Here is a 14,070-nt window from a genome sequence, read left to right on the forward strand (position 1 = left end):
ATCCTACTCAAAGGGTCTGTCCAACAAGAAGATCTAACAAATTTAAATATCTATGCCCTTAACGTGGGATCAGTCAACTATATAAACCAATTAATAACAGAATCAAAGAAACACATCAATAATAATACAATAATAGTAGGGGACTGTAACACTCCCCTCACTGAAATGGACAGATCATCCAAGCAAAAGATCAATAAGGAAATAAAGGCCTTAAATGACACACTGGACCAGATGGACATCACAGATATATTCAGAACATTTCATCCCAAAGCAACAGAATACACATTCTTCTCTAGTGCATATGGAACATTCTCCTGAATAGATCATCACATCCTGGGTCCTAAATCAGGTCTCAACCAGTATCAAAAGATTGGGATCATTCCCTGCATATTTTCAGACCACAATGCTCTGAAGCTAGAACTTAATAGCAAGAGGAAAGCTGGAAAGAACCCAAATACATGGAGACTGAACAGCATCCTTCTAAAGAATGAATGGGTCAACCAGGAAATTAAAGAAGAATTGAAAAAATTCATGGAAATAAATGATAATGAAAACACAACAGTTCAAAATCTGTGGGATACAACAAAGGCAGTCCTGAGAGGAAAATATATAGTGGTACAAGCCTTTCTCAAGAAACAAGAAAGGTCTCAAGTACACAACCTAACCCTACACTTAAAGGAGCTGGAGAAAGAACAAGAAAGAAACCCTAAACCCAGCAGGAGAAGAGAAATCATAAAGATCAGAGCAGAAATCAATGAAATAGAAACCAAAAAAATAATAGAACAAATCAACGAAACTAGGAACTGTTTTTTTGAAAGAATTAATATGATTGATAAACCCCTGGCCAGACTTATCAAAAAGAAAGAGAAAGGACCCAAATCAATAAAATCATGAATGAAAGAGGAGAGATCACAACTAACACCAAAGAAATACAGACAATTATAAGAACATACTATGAGCAACTCTACGCCAACAAATTTGACAATCTGGAAGAAATGGATGCATTCCTAGAGACATATAAACAACCACAACTGAACCAGGAAGAAATAGAAAACCTGAACAGGCCCATAACCAGTAAGGAGATTGAAACAGTCATCAAAAATCTCCAAACAAACAAAAGCCCAGGGCCAGACGGCTTCCCAGGGGAATTCTACCAAACATTTAAAGAAGAACTAATTCCTATTCTCCTGAAACTGTTCTAAAAAATAGAAATGGAAAGAAAACTTCCAAACTCATTTTATGAGGCCAGCATCACCTTGATCCCAAAACCAGACAAGGATCCCACCAAAAAAGAGAACTACAGACCAATATCCTTGATGAACACAGATGCAAAAATTCTCACCAAAATACTAGCCAATAGGATTCAACAGTACATTAAAAGGATTATTCACCACGATCAAGTGGGATGGATTCCAGGGCTGCAAGTTTGGTTCAACATCCGCAAATCAATCAATGTGATAGAACACATTAATAAAAGAAAGAACAAGAACCATATGATACTCTCCATAGATGCTGAAAAAAGCATTTGACAAAGTACAGCATCCCTTCCTGATCAAAACTCTTCAAAGTGTAGGGAAAGAGGGCACATACCTCAATATCATCAAAGCCATCTATGAAAAACCCACCACAAATATCATTCTCAATGAAGAAAAATTGAAAGCTTTTCTGCTAAGGTCAGGAACACTGCAGGGATGTCCATTATCACCACTGTTATTCAACATAGTACTAGAAGTTCTAGCCTCAGCAATCAGACAACAAAAGGAAATTAAAGGCATCCACGTGGGCAAAGAAGAAGTCAAACTATCACTCTTCGCAGACAATATATTCCTATATGTGGAAAACCCAAAAGACTCCACTCCAAAACTGCTAGAACTTGTCCATGAATTCAGTAAATTGTCAGGATATAAAATCAATGCACAGAAATCAGTTGCATTTCTCTACACCAACAACAAGACAGAAGAAAGAGAAATTAAGGAGGCAATCCCATTTACAATTGCATCCAGAACTATAAGATACCTAGGAATAAACCTAAACAAAGAGGCTAAGAATCTATACATGGAAAACTATAAAGTACTCATGATAGAAATTTAGGAAGACACAAAGAAATGGAAAAATGTTCCATGCTCCTGGATTGGAAGAATAAATATTGAGAAAATGTCTATGCTACCTAAAGCAATCTACACATTTAATGAAGACCCTATCAAAATACCATCCATTTTTTTCAAAGAAATGGAACAAATAATCCTAAAATTTATATGGAACCAGAAAAGACCTCGAATAGCCAAAGGAATATTGAAAAAGAAAGCCAAAGCTGATGGCATCACACTTCCGGACTTCAAGCTCTATTACAAAGCTGTCATCATCAAGACAGCATGGTACTGGCACAAAAACAGACACATAGATCAATGGAACAGAATAGAGAGCCCAGAAATAGACCCTCAACTCTATGGTCAAATAATCTTCGACAAAGCAGGAAAGAATATCCATTGGAAAAAAGACAGCCTCTTCAATAAATGGTGTTGGGAAAATTGGACAGCCACATGTAGAAAAATGAAATTGGACCATTTCCTTACACCACACACGAAAATAGACTCCAAATGGATGAAGGACCTCAATGTGAGAAAGGAATCCATCAAAATCCTTGAGGAGAACACAGGCAGCAACCTCTTTGACCTCAGCTGCAGCAACATCTTCCTAGGATCATTGCCAAAGGCAAGGGAAGCAAGGGCAAAAATGAACTCTTGGGATTTCATCAAGATCAAAAGCTTTTGCACAGCAAAGGAAACAGTTAACAAACCAAAAGACAATTGACAGAATGGGAGAAGATATTTGCAAATGACATATCAGATAAAGGGCTAGTGTCCAAAATCTATAAGGAACTTCTCAAACTCAACACCCAAAGAACAAATAATCCAATCAAGAAATGGGAAGAGGATATGAACAGACATTTCTGCAAAGAGGACATCCAGATGGCCAACAGACACATGAAAAAGTTGCTCCACATCACTTGGCATCAGGAAAATACAAATCAAAACCGCAATGAGATATCACCTCACACCAGTCAGAATGGCTAAAATGAACAAGTCAGGAAAGGACAGATGCTGGCGAGGATGTGGAAAAAGGGGAACCCTCCTACACTGTTGGTGGGAATGCAAGCTGGTGCAACCACTCTGGAAAACAGCATGGAGGTTCTTCAAAATGTTGAAAATAGACCTTCCTTATGATCCAGTGATTGCACTACTGGGTATTTACTCTAAGATAAAAACGTAGTGATCCGAAGGGGCACGTGCACCCGAATGTTTATAGCAGCAATGTCTACAATAGCCAAACTATGGAAAGAACCTAAATGTCCATCAACAGATGAATGGATAAAGAAGAGGTGGTGTACACAATGGAATACTATGCAGCCATCAAAAGGAATCTTGCCATTTGCGACGACGTGGATGGAACTAGAGGGTATCATGCTTAGTGAAATAAGTCAGTCAGAGAAAGACAACTATCATATGATCTCCCTGATATGAGGACGTGGAGACACAACATGGGGGGTTAGGGGGTAGGAGATGAATAAATGAAACAAGATGGGATTAGGAGGGAGACAAACCATAAGTGACTCTTAATTTCACAAAACAAACTGAGGGTTGCTGGGGAGAGGGGGGGTTGGGAGAGGGGGAGGGGGTTATGGACATTGGGGAGGGTATGTGCTATGCTGAGTGCTGTGAAGTGTGTAAACCTGGCGATTCACAGACCTGTACCCCTGGGGATAAAAACACATTATATGTTTATAAAAAATAAGAAATAAATAAAATTTTTTTTAAAAAAGGCTACAGGCCAGGGTTCATAATAGGAAATCCTGTTAAGGAATTATGCTTCCTGTTTCTAATGCGGATGATAAGATTTTAAAATAATAGAGGCCAGGTACTGGCCTTTAGCTGTCAGGTAAATATGGATAAATGTATTTTCTTTTTTTAAGGTTTATTTATTTATTTAGAGAGGGGGAGGTACAGAGGGAGAGGAAGAATATCAAGCAAACTTCCCAAATGAGCATGGAGCCCATTGGGGCCTCGAACTTACAACTATGGGATCATGACCTGAGCTGAAATCAAAATTCAGACTCATAACCAACTGAGCCACCCTAGTGCCTGTGGATAAAATGAATTTTAATAAATGACAGGTTTGAATTATTGGTTTGGTGTTTCTGGCCTTCAAGGACTTAAGCAGTTACTTAAGGAATGTAGTGCTCTTAGGGGCAAGAAAAATGGCTTGTTTGATGAATCCAAAGAAATAGGGAAGTAAACACCGAGCCCAATAAAAGATCTTTATAAATTTATCATAGCAGACACATCATGGATGTACACTCTGTCTCCTTTACACTTCTGCTATGCTTATATTTAATTTCTGGAACTGATTTTCAAAAAAGTTTTCCTTCTCCTACAGGAGTTGAGATGTTCTTAAAATGTTTCCTCAGAAGCCTGGCTATTACAGCATCTGTGCAGTTGATGAATAATAATAATAATGATAATAATAGAAATAATAATAATGAATAGAAGCTCAGATCAACCCATTTTATTTTTATTCAAAGGCTTCTGAAGTTATTAAAAAAACTTAGATAAGTCTAAAATTCTTAAATTGCATTTGAACTATAATTTCCAGTGCTGGAACTCTTGAAAAACACAGTATTTCACTTTTCATTTAGAATTAGTTGCACCATAGATTGGAGTCTCTCTACTTTAGATGCTACAGTCCCTCAGAGCTTAACATGACCTTAACTTACACCAGTAATGAAGTTCTTTTCTCCATCTGACTACTGAGTGTTCTACTTCCAGAATCTCATCTTGGAAGTCTACTTTCTATATTTTTTATATAAAACATCCAAATGTGGGGCGCCTGGGTGGCTCAGTGGTTTAAGCCTCTGTCTTCAGCTCAGGTCATGATCCCAGGGTCCTGGGATCAAGTCCCACATCGGGCTCTCTGCTTGGCTGGGAGCCTGCTTCCTCTCTCTCTCTCTCTGCTTGCCTCTCTGCCTACTTGTGATCTCTCTGTCAAATAAATAAATAAAATCTTTTTTAAAAAAAAGCATCCAAATGTTTCTTCCTAAAGCAGAGATTAGAAAAAGAATTGGCTGTAGTCAATTTGTCAGATGATCCCAAAAAGCAGGATTTAAAGAACATGCAAATTGAGGAAGGAAAATGCATTGCTGTCGGCATTGTTAACCATCACCACTGCTGGTCTGTTGTTACCCCTAAGGTGTCTATCAAATGCAACAAGAATTGTTGACCTAAAGCAGAAAATTATGAAGCATCTATGACATCCATCCCATTATTGAAAGTTTCTCTCCTGGGTAATCATTATATTTTCTGCCTGCCCTTAACCATGGATTAGACTCATGCTGATCTAGAGTTGGCTATGAATCAGAAAGCAGAAGTCATAGTGCACACTTGAGATGTTAGTACCATGAAGTGAATCTGATCTCTCAAAAGATCTCAAAAGACTGACCACCACAGCTGAAACTGAAATTAGATTGGACTGGAAGGCTATAACCCCTACTATATCCAATGATATCTGTTCTACCTCACTTTCAGTATTCTAAGGTTGTTTTTGCTTGTTTGTTTTTTATATCTCACTAAATTCTTTTTAGCTTCTCTCCCATTCTTGTTTTTTCTGGGTTAATGCCATTTGATGCCTTTACTTTTGTATTACTTGGTGTTTTGGAATTAAGAGAGGTCATTTTAATAGTAGAGATAATGGAGAACTATGTATCTCACTGTATGTTTTGGGAAGGACCCTAGAGCAAAACCTTCAGGTTTTTAACCTATTTCTTCAGAAGCCTTTTATAGGTGTGCTGAAAAATATTATGTGCAAATACAGTTAATTATCAAATACTAATATTTACAATCTAGATTCTGCTGTCTAAAAAAAAAAATTCAAATAGTTCATTCAATTTACTCCCAAATACAACCCGAAAATACATTATCTCTCACTATAAAAATAAACACAAAATAATTTAGATCTTACACTGATGGATTTATTGTTCAGGAAACAAAAGTGCCATTTTATAAAGGTAAATTTAAATTCAAAATAAAACCCAAGCAAATATATAAAAGTTTTTAAATGATCATTCTAATTTTGTCTTATATAAAAATACATTTTGTAACTACTCCTTAATGCAAAATTATTCAAGACGAAAAATGCTATTTTTGCTCAAAATCACTATGACTAGTTCATTGTACTCTGAAAGGAACATTTTTCAGAAATATAAAATACATTTCTATGAAGTTATAAAGTTAAATTTATGGAAATGATTTGTAATTTATTGAAATACATTTGACACTGCACATTTGTTAAATATCCAGTGGAATTATTTTTCTTTACATTGTTTTAGAACAGAGAAAATGCCTCAGGGGAATTGCCAAGCTTTCTCTCTTCAACTGAAAATTTTATGGCAATTATTATTAAATTTCTTAAAAACATCAATTTTATATTAAGCCCTATCAAGTAGATGATTTTAAGAAAATGTTTATTGTTATTTTTGTTTCTAAAGGCCATAAAACTCAAATATGACATAAAACAAAGGAATTCTGTTGCTAACAAAACAATGAATAATTTCACTGAACTGTCTTGTTAAATATCTTGGGCTTGACACATTGTTGGTTATAATGACAGGTTACATGGAATTACAATACATGTTCACTTGGCTGATATTACATATGATCAGAATGTTTCAAGCAAGAGAATGCTAAAAATTCATGGCAAGCTAAATATTGTATGGAAAGAAATTTATTAAGATTTGCACTATGGGGGCGCCTGGGTGGCTCAGTGGGTTAAAGCCTCTGCCTTTGGCTCAGGTCATGGTCCCAGGGTCCTGGGATCGAGCCCTGCATCAGTCTCTCTGCTCTGCAGAGAGCCTGCTTCCGCCTCTCTCTCTGCCTGCCTCTCTGCCTACTTGTAATCTCTGTCTGTCAAATAAATAAATAAAATCTTAAAAAAAATTAAAAAAAAAGATTTGCACTATGATTTTTAATATATGGAAATGCTATTAATTATGGAAATACAATTGTGTAATCTTACCTTGCTAAGGATTTCAAAAATACTAAACAAATACATCAGACATAAAAGTGTTTGAGGGGCACCTGTGTGGCATGACAGTTAAGCCTCTGACTCCTGGTTTTGACTCAGGTCCTGATCTCAACATCATGTGATCAGCTCTATGTGGGCTCTACCTCAGTGTGGTCTGCTTGAGATTCACTCTCCCTCTCCCTCTACCCTTCCCACAAATGATCTCTCTTTCTCTCTTTCTGTCTGTCTTTCTCTCTCTACCAAATAAATAAATAAATCTTAAAAAAAAAAAAGTGTTGAGGTGCCTGGGTGGCTCAGTTGATTAAGTATCTGCCTTTGGCTCGGGTCATGATCTCAGAGTTCTGTGATGGAGCCCCACATTGGGCTCTCTGCTCAGTGGGAAGTCTGCTTTTCCCTCTCAATCTCTCCCTCTTTGCTCTCTCTCTCTCAAATGAATACATAAAATCTTACAAATATAAATAAAAAGAAAAATGTCTGAATTCATGACTTATCATTACTTATTATAGCAGGTTGGGTTCTCCAGGTAGCAGACTCAGAGACAGAAAATAACACATGGAAGTTTATTCAAGAATATTCTTAAGGTAAACATCTCTGGAGGTGAATGAACAGAAGCTGGATTGGGCAATAGGGTAAGTTAGGTTGCATTACACTCTTTACAAAATCCTCTGTCAGTTTCAGGGGTCTTGCTGAAACTGGGATGGCTCATTCAGAATAATTCTGAATAGGGTGAGAGGGCTAGCCCTTTGTGTGCTCATCTAAAGTTGCCATTGGTACTCACCTAAAGACAACATAACCTTAAACAAAGCTATTTTCCTTAAGTGAGACAAATTGGAGTGCTCTAAAGAACGTTATGGGGGAGGGAGGATGCCATTTAGTTCCCATAAAGGAATCTGGTAGTGCATCACACAATCCCTTTTGTGACACTGGAGTAGAACGTATAGGAGTTCCAGAAATGTAGTGTGCTATTTTCCTAAGACAGCAAGTTTAGTGGGAACAATCATGTCCCCTGCTATTGTAGTTGGGTTCTGGGATTAACTGGCATGCATCCTTTCCTACTAACTCCCTCCCTATTATCTATTCTAGGTTCCTGTCAGACTCAAATAACAATTCTGCCATATTATCAGTGGTTAACTGGGGATGTGATCCAGAATCTCATTCATCAATGGAAGAATATAATATTTGTAGCAAGTCCAGCTTGTTCTGGTCTTTTGGATGATGTTAAGACAGAAGGTAGAAGAATCAACATAGCTCCAGGCAAAATTATAAATGAATACTGAGGTCTGTTCCAAGTAAATACAAACTGTCTCAGATCCTTTTTTTCTGATAGAAATGGAAAAGAACCAATTTGCCAGATCAATGGCTACATACCATATACCAGAGGCCACGTTAATTTTCTCTAGTGAATATATCACATCTGGCACAGCAGCTGCAATTGAGTTATTACCTGGTTGAGTTTGCAGTTATCCACTGTCATCTTGCTTCTGTTTTTTGTTTGTTTTGTTTTGTAGTTTTGTGTTGTGTTGTGTTGTGTTGTTTCTGGAGCCAGATGGTAAATTAAATGGAGAAATGATGAATTCTTGGATCCTTTAGGTCTTTACGAATTGTACTAATTTCTGTTATTTCCCCGGGATTCAATATTGTTATTTATTTATTTTATTGGTTGAGGAATAGTATGTTTTTAATAACTCTATTTATTTATCTTGTACTGAAAAAAAACATGAAGTGTCTGAATTAGAGATCAGACATTATCACAACACTAACAACACTGTTTTCCTGTACCTCAGTCGCCTAGGATGATTTAATGAGGGCAGTTGTCACCTGCACAGAGGAAAGGAGTCCAGAAATCATGCATCTTAGAGCTTATGCAGGAACCCATTTATACTACCCCTACTGCAGTTCCCAAAATCATGCTTCAAAAGGTAGACCATCTTGGGGTGCCTGGGTGGCTCAGTCAGTTAAGCATCTGCCTTCAGCTCAGGTCATGATGGAGTCCTGCATTAGGCTCCCTGCTCAGTGGGGAGTCTGCTTCTCCTTCTCCCTCTGCCCTTCCTCCCTGATTGTGCTCTCTGTCAAATAAATAAAAGCTTAAAAAAAAAGAAAGAAAGAAAGAAAGGAAGGAAAGAGAGACCTTTTCAATGTAAAGAAATCCTCCCTTAGAAGAGAGAATCATGTTTTACAACATTTTGAAATACAAACAAATGGTTCAGAGTTGTATTACTTTTAAAATGTAATAACATACCTAGATATATAACACCTTTAGAATGAGAAAAACAAATAGTTCTGGAGGAAATGGCACATCTTTTGTCTTAATAGCATTTCAATTGTCTTTCCTCAGAAAATCCTGACAAGCAGAAAAATGAAAATATTTTCCCCATAGGAATAGGCAATTTTTAGTGTTGTATGTGGGCTTTGCTATTAAAGCTCTTACCCCACAAGGCAAGAAACAAATAGAAAATCCTTTCAGTTACACAGTGTGTCTATTCCACTGCATATCTGGGGATTGTAGATAGTCATGTGATGGTTTTGTAGACCCAGTGGGTTCACCCACCGTTAGCCTGATCCATACCATATGCTTATATATCTATATGCCTTATATTTCTCCACTATAACTGGGACTCAGCATAATACTCTGGTATTCAACAACATATTATTTTTTTTTTTAGATTTATTTATTTGACAGATAGAGATCACAAGTAGGCAGAGAGGCAGGCAGAGAGAGAGGAGGAAGCAGGCTCCCTGCCGAGCAGAGAGCCCAATGCGGGGCTCCATCCCAGGACCCTGGGATCATGACCTGAGCTGAAGGCAGAGGCTTTAACCAGCTGAGCCACCCAGGCGCCCCTCAACAACATATTATTAATGGTAAACTTGAAATCTGAACAAATAGCCATAGGTCATTTTGAGAAAAGAATGGTGGGATAACTACCATGCACAGGGGTCATGGTGTAATTTTTCCTCTTGAAGACCCAGACTTTTCCTCAATATCTGTATCCTATGTATGAATATTAGCTCAAACTTGAAAACTAGGCAAGTAGTCATGGCACTTTATTAAGTAATTGCCCTTAGTAATCTGACTGTTTTTCATTATATAAACTGAGCATTATCCCTGGTGACTGCCCACTTATTTTTTTCCCATAAGGAAGCCATGTTTTATTAAAGAATTTCATGACACTAATGGAGCAGTCTCCCACATCGCCACTTATGAAAATTTTCATTTGACTTCTGTTGATTAAACATTGACAGTAGTTGAGATGCACCTGTTCTTACTAGAAAGGATTCGAACTTTACTATAAATTCAGGGTTTAGGAAAATCTGGAGATGCAAAATTTGGGAGAAAATCAATGCAAAGTTTCCAGTCCCATGTGGCAGGACCTCATTCTTCCCCAACAAGGTCCTGATCTTGTAGTTTCAGATATATATAATTTGAAAGAGGAAATCTCTATGGAGCTCTGCTACTTCCATTATTAAGTTCTCAGGTTTTTCTTCCTCCTGTTTACAGAAATTGAGAGTTTTTTTTATATACTAACAAGAAGTCCTTCTGGCTTTCATGTTAAGGACTTAATCACTCTTATTTATTTCTTCTCTTTTTTCAAAGCATCAATTGTGCTGAGCAACAGCAACTCAATTTCAAAGTGCTCATAGTTACTAATTCTTTATTCTTCTCTAATATCTTCTCAAAATCTTATCATTTTGTGTCTGCTAGTAAGTTCCCTAATATAATAAGACTCTAGTTTATCTCTTGCAAATAGAGAAGTAGGACTGTGACACCATTTCAATGAAGATTTCAGGTGGCATCAAGGGAAGCTCTGCAGATAAGAATTATTCTGAGTTGTAGGCAAAAGGACTTGGCATCCATACCCTGGGTATCAAATGTTCACTATTTTGAGTTATTATTTCAAGAGGGCATGATCTTGGGTGAGACAACTCTTTTTAGATGAAGCATTTCTGCAAGAAAGCTGAGAGCCATGGGCTGACTGCAGACAACTCTCAGCAGGTAGGGGAAGATATTCTGAAGAAGGATTTGGTTAATGCAGCCTAGCAGTTATTGTATTTGCTAATATAGAATGGGTTTTCCTTGTTTCATCTTTTTTAAAGATGAATTTGATATTTACTCCTTAGGTCAGCCATTGTCAGTATAGAACTTCTTAAGGGTTACATTGTGTTCCCTCAAAAATGTATGTTGAGGGGCACCTGGATGGCTCAATGTGTTAAGCCTCCTCCTTTGGCTCAGGTCATGATCTCAGGGTCCTGGGATGGAACCCCACATTGGGCTCTCTGCCCAGCAGAGAGTCTGCTTCCCCCCCTCTCTGCCTGCCTCTCTGCCTACTTGTGATCTCTCTATCTTTGTCAAATAAATAAATAAAATATTTTTTAAAAAATGTATGTTGAAATCCTAATCCTTAACCCTTAGATTCTGACTGTTCTGGAGATAAGGTCCTTATAGAGACAGTCAAATTAAGATGATGTCATTAGCGTGGGCTTTAATCCAATATGACCTGTGTTTTTATAAAGATAAGAAATGGGGACATAGAGAAGTGCACAAGAAAAGATGATGTGAGGGGATGCAGGGAGAAAGCCATATGAGGAGAGAGGTTTGGAGTAAGGCATCTTCAATCCAAGGAACACCAAAGATTCCAGTGAACCACCAAAAGCTAAGAAGAAGAAAGAACAGATTCATCTACTGGTTTCAGAAGGATCATGACTTTGCCAAAACTGTGATCTGGGGCTTCTAGTCTCTGGAACTGGAAGACAATAACTTTTATTCTAAGCCACCCAGTTCGTGTTATTTTGCTGTGGAAAGAAACTAGTGAGAAACTAATTCAGACTCCAAAATAAATGAAATAACAATGCATTGAGACTGTCTCTTAGTTTAGTTAATTACATTCTCTACTAAAAGTTGTTTCTTTAGAGAGATGATATATAATAAAGATATAATTGAGAAAAAATATAAAATATTTGTGAGATCAGTGATTTGTGATATAATCAGTGATCAGTGATTTGTAACCTTAGAACAACATTAAGGGTTAATGGCAAATCCAAAGAAAAGTAATTTCGTGTATTTATCATTAAACAACATAGGAACAGGTTGTAATATTAACTTAAATGCTCTGGGTAGTCCTCACTGAAAAGACAGTGTTTGAGGAAAAAAAAAAGTAGTAGCTGTCTTAATTACCGGGACCAATGGTCCCAACCAGTTGGGACCAAGCCTGATGATCTACAGGAAAATCAATGAGTCCAAAGTTACTAGAGTGGGTGACATTATGGGTTGAGTAACAGAAAGGGATTCAGAAATCCAAATCACAAAAAAATGTAAAGGTCTGTGCAGAAAATATATGCTGAGTAAAATGGAATTCTGTTGCAGGGCTTTGAATAGAGGAGTGACATAATCTGATTATCATTTTGGCAACATTACCTAAGTTGCTTGTTAATAGATATTAAAATGGTAAAGGATAGAAGCAAGGCCAAATGTTAAGAGACTGCAACCCTCCATGTAAGAAATAATGATTTGGATCAGAGTGGTAGAATCCTGACAAATTCTGACAGATTTGACCTGACTTAATTGTAGAGTCGATTAAGATGTCTCTGAGTGACTGTTGTCTTGAATCTGGTGGTGAGATTGAAGCTGCTATAGGTCAACAGGGGCAGGAGTTGAGAAGAATAATGGGTGTGAATCAAGAGACAGTGAGAACAAACAGAAACCTCTGAGGGCAAACTGGATCCCTTGAGAATAAATGGAGATCCATAAGGATGAGCTGAAATCTACATTTGTCTTTTATCAACTGCAGCTTCATTAATGCATATTACCTCCAGGTAGAATGAGCACTTTTTACAATGGAACTGTATAGTCACCTGATAGCAGAACTCAAAGAAACTTAAGGAAAAAAATCTCAGGAAGCTAGAAGAGCTGTGGGTCTGGCAGTTGGCCTGTATTAACAAGATATGCCAGCATATCAGTGACCATAGGAGTTACAGTGGCCCCTGATGCCCTACACATACACTTAGAGTGAAATGGATGCTGCTTAGGTTCCACCTTTTAAAATGACACTCACCTACAACTTGTGCCCATCCCTAGCCTGTAATCATGTAAAAAAGAAGTTTTAATAAGCTTTGCTCTGCATTGCTAAATTGTCACAGTACAAAAACCACCAACATTTATACTTTTTCAACTTGGTATCCCCATACAATTCTTTTAAGAACGTTTAACTCTTAAAAGTCAAGAGCAAAACCCTACTTTCAATTGTATGATGCAAGCAACTCTCATACAACTTAAAACTTATTAATTATCTCTCTCTCTCTCCACACACACACACACACACACACACACACACACACACACACACATATCTCCTTCTCATCGATCACTCTATCCATCTTAGGGTGATGGTCATTATTCTTCTAGTTGAACAATAACCACCTTTAAATATCCTGCAACTTAAATACTGACAGATATGTTTAAGCACTATTGACTTACATTAGAGAGTATGAGAATGATAGAGGGAAAAACAAAAACTAGTTGACATATGAACATTATATATTCATATCAAAATAAGAAAGAAATATTTTATTATGGTCTTTCTTTCTGCCATAGGTCACATGGTCATAGCTAGTATTTATAACATCTTCCACAACCCCTTCTTTAGAGTATCCTTATTGTATCAAAAAACATGGCCAAACTGAGGGACTATCTAGAGGATATCATGCATTTAACTTCTATCTTAATGAAATGTCTTTGATGACAGATTGGAAACTTCTATTGACATATAGAACAACAGGACCTGACTTTAGGATGATTGGAAAGAAAAAGTTTACTAAGAAATTAGTAATAGTAAGAGTAACAGAAATATTTTTCCCAATGTACCTATGGCTCCCAATTTTGATACCCAAACTCATCAATTCTAGATATAGGAGAAATATCACTGGGTATTGGTACATGATTAGAACATACATATACCATGTTCTGGAGGGTACTACTTCAGCACCACAAGAAGCTGCTAGCTG

This window comes from Meles meles, chromosome 2 (assembly GCF_922984935.1).
Source record: "Meles meles chromosome 2, mMelMel3.1 paternal haplotype, whole genome shotgun sequence".
NCBI lineage: Eukaryota > Metazoa > Chordata > Mammalia > Carnivora > Mustelidae > Meles > Meles meles.